At 47.1% G+C, this 14748-nt stretch overlaps 1 protein-coding gene across 14 annotated transcripts in view; it reads right to left on the reverse strand.

The window, feature by feature from the left end:
- ELAVL2 (ELAV like RNA binding protein 2) overlaps positions 1-14748 on the reverse strand; it is a 112217-nt gene that overhangs the window by 78334 nt on the left and 19135 nt on the right. For 2 of the 14 annotated variants that reach the window (XM_032675420.1, XM_032675413.1), the window contains exon 1: positions 9411-9519. The exons of 4 other annotated variants lie outside the window; for them this stretch is intronic. The gene's annotated coding sequence lies outside the window, so the exon portion shown is untranslated. Of the gene's footprint in view, positions 1-9410; positions 9525-11431; positions 11821-12198; positions 12233-14748 lie in introns of those variants that run through there. 8 more of the 14 variants (XM_032675406.1, XM_032675416.1, XM_032675419.1 and 5 more) reach the window with 8 other exon arrangements.

The following is a 14748-nucleotide window of genomic DNA, read 5'->3' on the forward strand; positions in this document are numbered from 1 at the left end:
AGTAACACAAGCTTTAAAGCAAATCTTTTTAAATGTTTCACAAAGTGAGCATGATGAAGCCACCAAAGTTTCAATTTGGAGATTGTCACTGACTTAATATGGTAGTGTCGTAAGACTGCAAGTAAGCTCATCATTTGCCTCAAGTCAGGAAAGAAAAAACATGACTAAGAGGTACCTGAAAGAAAGGGTCATCTGGAACCAAAGGCCTCATGAGCTGTAGTGAGCACCTGCAGAGTTTTCAGAGAGCATTAAGAGTTACACGTAGTCAAGCATACCTTAAACAGATGTCTCAGGAGGCTGATTAGCTTTACAAGTCCACAAATTTGGGTCACAGATACAGCTCAAACTACTCATCTTGCATTCAAATATGAAAAGTATCTTCATCTCTTTGCTACATCCACAATACTTCTACATTTCGAGAAAGTGATGCTCCTATTCCCATTTATTAATCCTGCTGTATAACTTCCATATTTTTCAAGCAGAAATTAACTAACTCTTCAGTCCCTACACATTGCACAGCAAACATGTACCATTCACATTCAAGTGTTCAAAGCAGCCCAGGCACTATCATACTGTACATGAGTGTACCATTTGACACGCATTTGTGTAGGTCAATGTAAAGTCCTGCATACGTGTACTGCATTTGATAGCAATTTACTCATTGTTTTCTTAATTTGGACTAAACATATGATTAAAATCACATGTCTGCAGCTCTTCCTAAGAGCCTAACAACCAGACAGATCTTTTAAAATGTATTCAGATAAAAACAGCACAGCCTTCTCAGGTCAAGCAAGTCATGAAGAGATACATAAATCAGTTTTTAAAAGGGCAAGTCAACCCCATTTATCAAATAGGAGGACAGCTACAATTAGATGATCATTGATTTTCAGAGCTTGAATATTTGAGCAAGTAGTAGCAACAGCCACAAAAATTAGGTCCCTGATCTTGGTCACTCACTCAGGACATGTAAAGATTATGAAAAATTGGTATGCACAAGTGTAAGCTAAATCTGCTACTGTACATTTAATTTAAGTTAAAAAAGGGAAAAACTGTTCCTACAGAAACTATCAACTCTTTTTCTGTTCTCATGCATTGTTTCAAACAGGAAACCTGATGTACCTGATCATTTTATGCAATTCACACCAAAGACAGGCGATTTCCCTTAGCATTTCTTTAGGAACACTGACATCCCTCATTTCAGAACACCTGAACATGTTTCAAAACAAGTAATGTTTACTCCACTTGCTAACACAGCATGCAGTGTTTGTAAAGGTCCAAAAAGCCATATCCACAAAAGAAAAACAGGCTGTATTTTTACCACAGCAGAAGTCTGCAAGTATCTACTTCTTTTCTAACAGATACTACTAAAATACTAGATTATCAAACCTAACAATTAATACTGAAATCTACATTTCTCCTAATGCTAACAAACTCATGCAGAAAGTACCCCTCAGAGATGCAGTCCTCCTAGATTCACAGAATGGTCTGGGTTGGAAATGATCTTTAAATCACCTAGTTCCAACACCTGTGCCATAAGGAGGGACATCTTCCACTGGATGAGGTGGCTCAAACCTTTGAATGTGTCATCTGTGTTCCACTACTCAAGGTGGAAGCAGTCACCATGTCAGACACTGAGTTGCACACAAAATCTTCCACATAAAAAAAGAAACCCTACAGCCCAGTTATAATTTCAGCAAAGAAATCCTTGATCAGAGGTATAACAGAAAAAAAAGAGCCTTGGTCACCACCACGATGGCTAGTTTTATATCCTTCAGCTGCATTGGTTCAGCGGAATTTCACTACAAGAACCACCTCCTTACAAAAATAGCCTCTATCAAAAGACAAGCATGATTCCATTAAATTTTCTTTCAGTTTGCTCAACTGTTACAGAAAAAATTCAGCTACTCAGTTGGTTAATGAGGCTGTAATTCTCATCTTGCCTATCAACATCTCAACCATGGATGCAGTCCAAGGCAAGTGCTATTGCTATGCCAAGTTTCACAGTTTAGCTATCTGAATGCAAAAGCAGCTTCTAAAGTCTTCTTCACTTTATGTAGTTTACTTTGTCAGCAGTTTCCCAGTTCCCTTCAGAATGGGTGCTCTGGCCAGATTAGCAACAGCAGTTTTAGGTCACGATCTCAATTTGGGCTTGCAGTTCAAGGTAAAAGCACATCAAAATTAAAAAGTTCCACTCATTAATAAACTAATTTCTTCTCTACTGCATGCAAGCAGTACACACATAGTCTGTTACAAGCAGCATATGGTGTTTTAGAATTATGACTTTAGCTATCCCTCTTTTGGAAACAGAAAGAGGCTTCTAATGCTTATTTGGGCAGAAATGAACCACAGCAGGATGTCTGATGAGATTTCTACACGTTACCAGAGATAAAAATAATGCCTTAATTACAATTATAGTGGGTATTACAATTCTAAGATTTAAATATAAAGATTTAAAAGCTCTTCTTAAATCAACTGTGACACAACCAATAAGTGTTCACCTCTAGTTATGCTTGCTGGCTTCAAGAGTTGAGATGAACAGTAGATACAGAAAATTTAAATAAATCCCAAGATCTTACTCTGCCTTTAAACTGAGTTGATGCATATTTAATGTTAATGGATAAATAAAAACAGAGGTCAGAACAGTAGTTTTCTGGCATTTCAACAGGACAAATGAAATGGATGGCACTGAAACAAAGAGTCCATTACAAAACTAAAATGGGAACATAAAAAGAAGGCATATATGCTACTAGCATTCCTGCAATCTGTTTCCCATTTCAGTGCAATGGTTATGCACGTATATGCTCAAAGAAAATTCAGAAATCCAAACACTGCACTCACAATCTCTTCCTCTGCTATGATGGATGGCCCCAATACCTACTCCCTCCTGCACTCATCTTCCTTGCCAGAAACACTCTTTAGTAGACCAGGGATTCAAGGGACCACCTTCTCCTCCTCACCACTTCCATGCAGTTGTCACAGGGTCACCTGGAGCAGTGTTGCAGGAACCTTAACTACTTCTGTAGGTAAATAAGTACATTCATGCCCCACTGTTCCATGAGTTATCAAAAGCTATAAGGCCATTCAGCACACTCTTCTCCAAAGAAGTTGTTTAAGTCCAGGCATAGTGGTGTCCGCAGCATGTAAGGGAGAAGACTAACTTCAAGAATGCATTCAGAGGTACCCTGAAAATAAGTCAATAACAAATAAGAACTGAAGGAGTGCTCCACTTTGGTACTGAAGCTAAAAATCGCATGCCACAAACACTTAAAAAAACAGAACTGGCAAGCTTACAAGGCCAAGTTTGAACAGTAGGCATACAAAGCCTTGACCTTTTTTCTGATGTTTAGGTACTTATTTTTTTCATTTTTGGTATCCATTGCAACAAATCTAAAACAGGGAATTCAATTTCTTGAAGGAATTCTATAGTTCTATTATTAACAAGAGACATTATAATGAAATCCTTACCTGATTTTGTCTACATGAAGATACGTTAACAGTGAGCTAACATAACATAAAAACAAAACCCTGCAGCCTCCTACTCGCAAAGGTTGACTGCCCAAATTTCACTGTACAGAGAGACAGGTCTAGGTTCAACACTGTCAAAAAACATTTTTCCCAGCAAAACTCCATTTAGATACCATGAATGCTAATGTTTGGAACGTACCCACTACTGACTCTGAAATTAAAGACAAGGTCAGCCTAAGGAGCCCCGTTTCAAATGTTCATGCCCCATGGCATGTAGGTACAGTCCAAGCACCTGAAAAACCCACTGGAATCACTACCTCATCATGGTAATTCAGCAAGGTGAAAATGGCACAGACTATCCAAGTACCTTCTGTCAGGCCTCCTCCTCTACCTCACTTCAGGTATTATGGCATAAATTTTCATCAATACATTATAATAAACAACAGGCAACTATAAAAAAAAAAAACACACAGGAAAGATGACTCTAACTACCTCCTTCTGAACATAATTCTACTCCTGAAAAAATATATAAGAACAGTATTGGAAAATACAATCAGCAGGGACGCTACTGGTAGAGAAGCTGAATTTACATTACTTTCCTCTTTCCATGGCTGAATCTCCTCCTCTCAAACCTTACAACTTAAAATGACTAAGGCATTTGTCTACAAGTATTTAATTGCATTTCCAAGAAATCAACTCTGTTCATCCATTCTCTAAAATAAATCCTACTAATTTCACTTCTGACCACAAGATTTGAAGTCAGTAGTCCCACAGCCATGCAATGGCAATTTCATTCCACAAAAATGCATAAAGCTTATTCAGATAAATCTGAGTAAGTACCTAGTTAAAGAAACTCATCCTGATGACTTCTGAAAGCAAATGCAGCTAGCACAGACCTACCAGAAAGGCTGGTCAATACACTGAATATTCCAGTACACCCTGAATACCTTTTCCTACCTCTGTGTGGACTGTTTTGCAACATATTTGAATGTTAAAAAATTCCCTGTTTTACCAGTATTTAGGCAGTAAGCATTCACAAAACTGCATATACACACTCTACAGTATGTTATAGCAATTCAGTTGGTTTTCACAGTATAACACTTTCTACCTGTACTTCATGATCAGCTGAAGAAGTCAGGAAGGCGTCTTAAAACCACAGTACCACATCTCAGCACTTTAGCATTTTCTAGTTTCTGAGTCATAGTCAGGTGTTGCAGGCTTACTGGGATATACCTATTTCTTTGCTAAATGCAGCAATCCAAGTTACCTGCTGTTGCAATCTCTGACAGCCTCATTTAGTCCAAGAATCTCTTAGCTGTTTCTAATCACCAGTTGGACTACTTGAGCCATGAGTAATATCAGGACCATGTGAGGGAATGGAGAATCACTATCACCAATGTTTTACAAAGTGAATGGGAACTGATCCTAGGCTGGTGCACTCACCGCCAGCACATTTAAACACATAACTCTCATCTCAACTTTTATTAAGGAAATATAGCTTTTTTCAAACCCTGATTACATCCAGGCTTACTATGACTACTAAAACAAAGTAAAACCCCTGTTGCTTAAGTATAGGAGGACCATGAAGAACAGTGGATCAGACAGAACAGGAAATAGTACAATACTAGTTTAATCTCCATCTGGAAAATTTCAGCTTGTTGCCAACCTGAGTTTTTCAAATGCATGCAAGTAAGACCTCCCCATCACAGTTTTTCACATTACATAATTACTGCTCTTAAAACTCCACATATTTTGCCAGCCAAGTCAGATTTAGACTGCAAGCTACTTCAAAAACTTAATGTGGGGTTAGAATCCTTAAATAAGCTTCTGAAAAGCGTGCTTAAGATTTCTGCCATGAGCTGCTTCTGTTTCACTTGGTTTTAAAGCTCAAAGACTGCACTCCATACAAAAACACTATGAAAGCCAAGTGTTTCATTGAGGTCATCTTTCCAACATGTAGTTACTGTATGCCAAAAAATCTGCATGAAACACATGCACTTCCAAACACAACGAAAACCAACTATTAGCTGTTCTCTGATCAGAGACTGTCAAATTTAGCATTACATTTATTTGTTCAGTGGCAAAGTTATTAGATGCAAGGAGTCCCTACAAATCAACAATAATGCTTACTGGGCAAAAGCAGCTTGCTCGGTATTGGCAGTTTCTCTGAGCTTCAGTGGGAATCAATAAGGAACCCTACCTATGTTTTTTAGCCACAACACACTCAAGATGGCTTTCAAAATTTCAACAAGGATGAAGCCACGAGACATCCTGATCTGCCCCACCAGCTGTAGTAGCTAAAACTTACAAGTTCTTCTACACCAGTTTGTCTAGAACTAATCCTTCTGGGTAAATCAAATTAGGTAGATTTACAGGCAACAGAACAAAAAAACATGCTGCATCTTCCTTCAGAACGGGAACTACAGATGTCAAAACCCAAAACACCATCAGCTAATCCTGCTGGATAGTGTCGTGATTTTTTAACTGATTTGAGGGCTGTCAGGAGAAGAAATTTCTGTGCACTAAGGTAACATTATCTCACTTTTCAAGTGTTAGCAACAGCTGATAACACTCACTTGCCCTCTGTAGATACTAGCATCTATTAGAAAAGCATTTCAGTAAAAGTAAAGATGGCAATAAAGCCATACTGAAATGTATATTCATCACAAACTCAGTTTATCCATTAGCTCACGATCAGTTTTATTGCTGTGAAGAACATCAGTGGCCACAAATATAATCAGAAGTCATTACACTGTAAGTCAGCAAGTTTTACTTATAAAAGCAGCATTTCAGCATCACTGTTACTAGAAAGGAGCTTGTGCTTGCATCCTTGTACTATTTTTAACTGTAAAGTCCACCTCTGCAGTGGCATTGACTTATTTTAAGAAGGACAGAAAAGCTGAACTATTCCTTGGGCTTTTAGAACACTAGATCACATATCATCTATTTCCTACTTAGTCCCCAAATAAAGCATGCTTAGCTCTGTTCCCCCAAAAATCTAGCTTATTATTACAAGAACTTTAATACAACTCAGCCTAAGCCTCTACTGTAGTTTGAATATTGCCGTTCAGAAACCTGGGACATAATTTGAAAGCGTTTTCTCTCTTTTTTTATACAGATGCTCCTGATCTAGCGGCTTTTTAGAACAATTTCAACTCAGAACATCTGGATCACCCAGCTCAATCTGAAATACGCTAGATCCCAATTTTTGAAGAGGCAGCAAGTAAATCAATGACAACAAAATACTGATAAAAGTATCTTTCTCTCTCACTTAAAAACCAGCACTTGGAATGAATCCAGAAAAGAATGAAACTCCACATTTGCATTAGTATGGTATAGTCACAATAAATTTACATGCAGAAACATTATACTAGCATGATTACACTAACAGTAAGAGATTTAGGTAAACAGGAATATATTGAAGAAGTACCCATCACAAAGACTAAAGCAATTAGAAATCTCCACTGCATATATAAAGGATCAACCACTCCACGAGAACAAACCCACAAAATTAAGACATCTATTGCTGAAGCAGAAATATCCACATAAGTACAAACAGAAGACATTTGAAAGGGGCATTGAAGATGCACTTTGTCAGATTATAACATGTATGATAAAATTCCTTAGCAGTTTCAAGGTCATTTGTATGTGTCCATAGTTACAAGTGGTCCATATATCGTAGCAAAACTTCAAATATCTGTATTTCTCTCTGATTAAGTAATATCCCATTTTAAACAGTGCACACAGAATTACCAATTCTGTATTCACAAACAAAATTATTTATGTATAACAGCTATAAACCAGTTTCAAAGTCCACTCCTAGAGTTACCAGCTCTAATACAACATTTCTGAAAGGTCAGATAAAAGAGGGATGAAAAAACTGAATGTAACTTCAGGATTCAAAATGTGTGGGATTAAAAGAAAAAAGTGAAAACTGAAGCTCTAACTAATACCCCGGTGTCTGTTTACTCAACCAAACATGCACCCACTTACTGGAACACTTCCTGGGCTCCTTCGGTTTAATTTAAAACCGGCCACCAAAGCAGACACAAATCAAGTCAAGTGGCGCGGAGTTTTTCAGCACAAAAAAAAAATCAGAAACTTGCCACCTTTCAAGAAAACACTCATATCTCCTGAAATACCCACCTCATCAGGTGTTGCCACTTTACCAAATACAGCGTTTAAGAAAACCAGCTACCGATGTCCTGCCCTATGCAGCTACTAAACCATACTACCAAAGCTGTCTTCAAAACTTCATAAATATAACAATGCCTTTTAGCCTTACAACTACAACAAGACTACTTTATAAAAAAAAATTTTGCTGCCTATTGTTTTGTGTGGTTTCTGGATAGCTTTTTTTTTTTAATATATATCAGCTTTCCTCTCCTAACAAGTTACACCTGTATTTAAATGGGCGCACATAGGGATTGCAAAGGTGAAAGGGGTACCAAGCTGCTTGGCTGCTAGAGTTCTCACCACCAGAACTATGCCGATTAAACGAAATCAACTCACTCCTCATGCACACGACGTGGGAACGGGATTCTTGGTTGGTTTTTTTCTTCCAGTGGTAAGAAAAGCGGGCAATACACACCCCTGCAAAGAGCAGCGACGACGGGGGGACGATCGCTCAGCCAGACCCAGGGCGGCCGCGCCTCCTCGGGCACAAAGTACCCCCGAAATAAAATAAAAGCAGACGAACCGCGCGCCGTGCCGCCCCCATCCCCCTCCACCCCTCGGCTCTCTTCGCCAGCGCGGCAATTTTCAGACCCGGCAGGGCCGACTCCCAGGGCGGGACCCTCCGCACCTCCCCCCCAGGGCGGGGTGCGGCGATCAGAGCGCACCGCGTGTTCTGCCGGGGTCGCCGCTCCCCTCCCCATCGCCGGCAGCGCTGCCACAGCCCCGCAGCGCCCCCGGCCCGGCTCCCCCCGAGCCCCGCGGTCGCACCGGTGCGGCGGGAGCGGCGGGCACCGCGCAGCCCTGGCGGCAGCACCTCCGCAGCCAGCGACAGCCCCCGAGGGGCTCCACCGCGCCCCTCGACTGCCCCGCCAGGCCCGGGGGCGCGGTCAGAGGATGGGTACAGACAGTAGGGTGGACATGAGCACTCCGATTAGTGCGAGGCCAGGCACGGACAAAGAGGAAGGGGAGCTGCAGCCTGCGGGAAAAATAGGAGCGACGCTCCAGTGGCAGGGCCACGCTAAAGAAATAGGTGGGGTGAAAGATCATTCAACGGATGCTGCAGACTAAACAAAGGCTTTACTGAACAGTTTTTGTCTGAGGAACAGGTGCTTGACTCGCCCGATTAGCACCACACGGGAAAGAGGGGAGCGGAGCAGAGCAAACAGTCACAAAATCCTAAAGGGTAAAGCAAAAAGCGATTAAACCCATACAGTATGACTCAGGAGGAAGGAGATAAAAGAACTGATGGCAGAAAAAAAGCCCCACTGCCAGCAACAGGAAGCCCCTCTTGATCTAACACCACCAGTATCCTGGAGTTTGCAATCGACACCGCACCAAGCCGGTCCTGGCGGAAAGCTCCCGGCCACCTACAGCAGCAGGAGAGGGTGATCCACTCGCGCCATGTTTTACCCCTGTTCCAGGCGGGACCCTGCTCATGCGCCCGCGGCCCCCGCCCAGGCCGCCTCCCTTCCCGCCGCACTCCCCGGGTGGGATACAGCCCCCTCCGGCTCCACTTCTCCTCTACCGCCCCACGGCGAGCCCGGCGTCCCGCCGCCCCGCGGCCAGGACCACACGGCTCCCCGTAAGCCCCAGCTCCGTCCCCAGCCCCTCCACCTGCCCTTCCTTCAGCAACCCAGGACCGGCGGTGCACGTGCTCGCTGTCCCGGGGGAGCGCGGTCACCGCTGCTGCCGCCCGATGCTCCGAGCGGAGCGGGGGAAAGGTGTTTGCTGCTCCGAGAGAGCCGCGGAGCGCCCCGCAGCCACCTCACCTGATGGCTCCGGTGATGCCGGTGCGGCCGCTGCCCCACCGACGCAACCACGCTAGCGGCACCAGAAGGCAAATGGCCCCGTGACTGGCTTATAAAGGCCCCACAGCCCGCCCCCTTGGCCGCCGCCTGAGTGACGCTGCCGGCGGCCACTCAAGAAGCCCCGCGCCCTCGGGGCCGCGCCCCCAGGTAGTGCGGGCACCCCACGGCGGCCGCCCCGCTCCCCTCCGCGGAGCCAAGGCTGGGCGGGCCCTATGCCACCACTATCTCGGAGCACCTGCGGGCGCTGGGGAGAGCGAGGAGCGGAGTCCGCTGAGCAGGATAGGGCGGGAGCTTGCCTTTCGAGTCCCCGGTGGGATCAGCGGCAGGACCCCCACAATGCTTGCTCGTCTCCCCAAGGTTACGGACTAGCCGCCTTTCCCTGTAAAATGCCGAACCCCGGAGGTCAGACGCTGCCTCCTCTCCGAAAATGGCTCGGTGGGGCAGACGAACCCGCAACTCGCCCGTCAGACGGGGGGGCGCAGCGGGAGCGAGCGACCCGCGACGAGCAGCCGTGCTGGCTCAGACTTCCCCCTCCCGCCACGGGCATTAGCCATTCCGAAAGCACTGTCCCGTTTTCCCGGCGGCGTCCGACAGCGAGGGGAACCTCCCTCCGCCCCCCGCAAGGTTCGGCTGCCGAGCCCCGCGGCCGCACTCCAAGGCTACGCTCCTTCGGACCGCTCATCCCGCGCGGGCAGCGTTCCAGCGAATGCCCGAGGGAATGTCACTGGGAGAAGGGGGAGTCCTGTCCCCGCGGGAGCGCATGGCTTGGTGTGCTCCCCGCCCTCCTGGCGCTCCAAAGACTAGTGAAAATAAATCTTCTCACCGCCGGTCCTTGGAAACGACGGAACACGTTCAACTACCAATTTGCCTCGCTTATAGTGCTCTCACATTAGTTATTTTCGTACGTGAAATAGGTGGGTACGGTGTAACGTGTTGGGCATAAATTAAACAACAACGGCAGTGCTCGGGGCCGGTCCTTGCCGGTAGCGCACACGCCGCAGCGCCGGCGTTTACCATCGCCGCCTCCTCCTCCTCCTTCTACCCAGACCCTCCCACTGCCGCGGGGAAGGAGGACGAGAGGACGGGAGACGCGCCCGAGGACGGGACGCCCTGTCCCTTCCTTTGCCCGGAGCCCCGCTGGGACCCCCGCCGCGGTTGCCGGATGCAAACTTCCCCCGCGCACGCCGGTGACCGCTGTCCGCGTCTCCGCCACCCCGGTAGGACCACGGACAGAGATCGGGGCCGCCCCGCCCACACCGCCCGAGCACCGCCACGCAGCGCTCCGACGCCCCGAACAAAGGGACGCGCCCCCTTCCCCGGCGGGTTATTCATCCCCGCGAAAAGACGCGGCCCCCCTTCAAAGACGGTCATCGACTTCTCTCCGGGAGAGCTCAGCGGCTCTCCCCACCCCGCCGCCCGCCCTCCGCGCCCGCTGACAATACGACCGGCCGCGTCTTTGTGCGCCGTGGCCCGCAGCCGCCTCCCAGCCCCGCAGGAAGCCGCGAAATGCCGTGCGGCTCTAATGCAATTAGGCGCGGGGAGCCTTATCCCGGCTAATCTGCAAATGCGGGTTTATCTCCTCAAAGTGATACCGTCTCCCTTCACCCGCGCGGTGCCGGTCCGTCCCCTCGGATGCTCCCCGCAAAGACACGGATCCAGAGACCGAGGGGCGCGGAGACGCTGGAACTTTACAGCTGGGCCAGCCCAGGTGGGGATGCGCACGCCGTCCTGCGTGGCCGCGATGCGGTCCCCCAGTTTCAGCGGCTGCCCTCCCCACGCTGCAAACACTTCCAGCAACTCAGCTCCGCGGGCACGCTGCCATACCCACGAACTGCCTCATTCAGCGCCGTCGGCACGAACGGTGTCAATACGGAGCAAACACAGGTGATCAATGTAATTCTACACGGCATGCACCGCTAGAATGGGAAGCATGGACCCTATCGCACACGTATAATAAATGAAAGAATGATGCCACAACTTACCTTCCTCTCCTCGGCTTAAAAAAACAAAAAAGTAACGGTGCAGTTCTCCCAATAAGGAGTAAGAGGCAGATGGATAGTTCTCTCAAGACAAGAGCTAAATTGGGGACAGTTCTAAAAGGAAGCAAATAAAAACCAAACCAAAACAAAACCAAAAAAATCCTTTCCCTCCCCCACCCCCGACAGTCCAATACTGGCTGAAAAAAAAAATCAAAAATAAAAAAAAAAATGGAAAAATAAAAAATGAAAGAAGGGAGAACTCAAAAGAGAGAGTGACAGGACGACTCTCCTTTCGCAACCCAATGGAACAAAAAGAGGGGAGGGAGAAATGAAGGAACAAAGAAAAGAGGGATGGAAGGGCGATTTTAAAGATGCTCTCTCTCTCTCTCTCTCTCTCTCTCTCGCTCTCGCTCTCTCTCTCTCTCTCTCCCCCTCGCTCCCTGCCGGTCACTTCCTAGCGGCTCGCCACCCGAGCCAACTGCAGCATCGCGGAGAGCGCGGGGGGCCACGGGGGGAGGACGCCGTGCGGTGCGATGCCGCGCCGTGCCTCGCCGGGAGGCGGACCGCTCCGCAGATTTATAGCAGCCCCGCCGCCAGGCTCCTGCCCGCCGCCGCGCCGCGCCGGGCTGCGTGCGTCTGCGTGCCGCGCCCGGCGGCGCGGCCGCGGGGGCGCGGCGGGGGGCGTGTGTCCGTCCAGGGGCGGCCGCGTCCCGTCCCGAGTCCGCCCGGCCGCTCCCGCCCCCCCCGCGCCGCAGCCGCCCCGCGCCTACCCCGGCGCCACGCGCGGCAGCGGCCCCGCACCCGGCGCAACGCAGGCTGCTGGCGGCGCCGCGCGCCCGCATTGGCCCGGCCGCGCCCACCCGGCCCGCCCCCGGCGAGGCGGCGGCCGCCCATTGGCCGCGCGGGCCGCCACTCCGGCGGGCCCATGGCGCCGCGGCTCAGAATGAGTTGCGCCGTGCGGGGCCGCGCGCGGGCGGGCTCGTCCCACAGGGCGCGGCGGCCCCTCCGCCCCCAGCGCCCTCAGCGCGGTCCGCGGGGCCCTCAGTGCCCGCAGGGTCGGGCGGCCGCCGCTCCCGCAGCGCCGACACTGCGCGGGGCCGCGGCCGCTCCCGTCCTCCCGGTCGGCCACGTGGGAGCGGGGCGGCGCATCACGGCACGCCCGCGGCGGCCGGCTCTCGGTGCCACCATTCCTTCGCCTGACGAGCTGCCGCGAAAGTAGCCTTTTTTTATGCGTGTGTTGTTTTTTTGTGGTTTGGGGCTTTTTACGTGGCTTGGCTGGGTTTTGTTGGTTCCCCCCTCCCCACCCTTTCTGTTTTATACCCGGCTCTCGCAGCTCTGGCAGTGCGTGTGTCCGCACCGCCCGTGTCCAGTCTGAATCGCCGCCCGGGGACTGCTCTGGACATTTGCCCTTCTGGGACTTGGTGTATTAATGAGTGGTATTTCTTGTAACAAACATTTTGGGTGAGAAGAAGGAAAGTGAAGAAGGCCGTGGAGAGAGGGAGTGAGGGAAGGAAGCGAAGCAAGGAAGGAAAGAGGGAAGGGAAGGAGGGAGAGACAAGGGAAGTAGGCTGAAAAAAGTTTGTATTCATTATGCAATTTCTATGTCTTGCATAGATAAGTGTTTGTGGAGAAAGAGACTGTGTGGTATGGAAGTAACAATTCTGCATGGTGTTCTGAAGCATGCCTTTTACTCCTTTAACTGTTTGACCTTCACCACAGTTTGTAATTTCTTTCCAGAATCAGAAGTGCCTCCTAGATGTGGCTTTTCTGACACAGAACACACAAGTGCGTATCATGTATTTCCAACAGCAAAGGCAGAACACTCTGCAGAAAGGAAATGCTTATTTGGAATAGAATTCTAAATTAGAATTCTGGCATCTGTGTTTAACAAGGTGCAAAAATAAAGAAGAATGCAATTTCCAATAGAGACATAGTGTTTCAATGAGAGTGCCCTTGAGTGTTTATAAATGATTAATACAATGAATCGTGTATCATCTCTTTATTCTAATCTCCCTGTCCTACCACTGTGACAACAACTGAGAGTTATACAGGGACTAATTTTACATTTTATATAATTAGTTTTAGGCTTAATGCATCTGATGTTTTTCTAGAACACAGAGTCTTATCATTTACAATGTATCACCAACGTTTTGAATCAGCAGCATTCCAAAGAGGGGAATAATTCCCTGATGGAACAAGTGCCAAGCTACTGGCTCTAAGGACTGAATAAAGAACGGGGTGGGGGTGGCTACTTCTTCAAAGCTGTTATACAAAGTCCTACGTGAAGTGATGTCTATTCACACACAATTTGTGGAATTGCATGTGTATAGTGTGCTCTCAGCAGTGTCTGTTAGTATTGAAGAAGATCCTCTGAGTTTACACTGTTCTTCTGTTTATTTCTGATGTTCAGTCTTGTTTAATTATGGCAACTTTTACCTTTTGATACAAAAAAGCTGCTTCTGAAAGTCTCCTAATGATATTAGACTCAACTTGCTCAGGTTCTTTATGCTGTGGTTGCATACATCAAAAAGTTTTATACATATATCTCTCTTTTAAAAATTAAAATGTTATTTGTTATACCAAATAGAAAACATTTGCAAAACCCCTGCCCTGTGTTGCTGTTTGCGGAATTACTAGATTTAATTGCTGGTTACTTTCTTGTTTTGTCCAGTTTGTGTTGAATGTGTTTAAGTAAACAACAGTGTTGCTTAGCAGAACATCAGCAATGTATGACAAGAGAGAAAGAAAGGCAGAAAATAAAAAAGTTCTTTAAAATTCTTATCTATGCATTGACACCTCACTCCCTTCCATTACCCCCCCAAAAAACCATATACAGCTGTTCTTAGAACTAAAAAAACTCAGTTTTAAGGGAAAACCAAAATGTATGCTATTAGAAACCAGAACGATGTCTTTCTGAACCTTCAGGAAATTAGAGGACTCTGCTTTCAACAGCTTCCCTCTCAGGTCTGATACTCAGAATTCCGACTTCATCTTCCCCCCCCCTGCTCCTCCACTCAGAAGGAACAATCTCCATCTATAATTAGTGACCAACTCTTAGAGACAAAATCCAAACTTTATGCATTTTCTTTAGAGATGTAGCATCTCTACCGATAATGTACTTGCATCTGTTATGTTTGTCAATATATGGTGTTACAGTGAAATTAGGCAGAAAATAGCTGTTAAATCAAATTGCCTTGTCATCAGCCCTTCTCATCTCTATTCAGAGGCCCTTGATTCCAGCAATGGCAGAAGAAGGAAAGCTAAATTCTCCCTTCTCCCAGGGAAAACACGTTTTCTTGTTAAGTTCCTCTTTGCTTAGT

The sequence above is a fragment of the Chiroxiphia lanceolata genome, chromosome Z, assembly GCF_009829145.1.
Source record: "Chiroxiphia lanceolata isolate bChiLan1 chromosome Z, bChiLan1.pri, whole genome shotgun sequence".
In the NCBI taxonomy this organism is placed as follows: domain Eukaryota; kingdom Metazoa; phylum Chordata; class Aves; order Passeriformes; family Pipridae; genus Chiroxiphia; species Chiroxiphia lanceolata.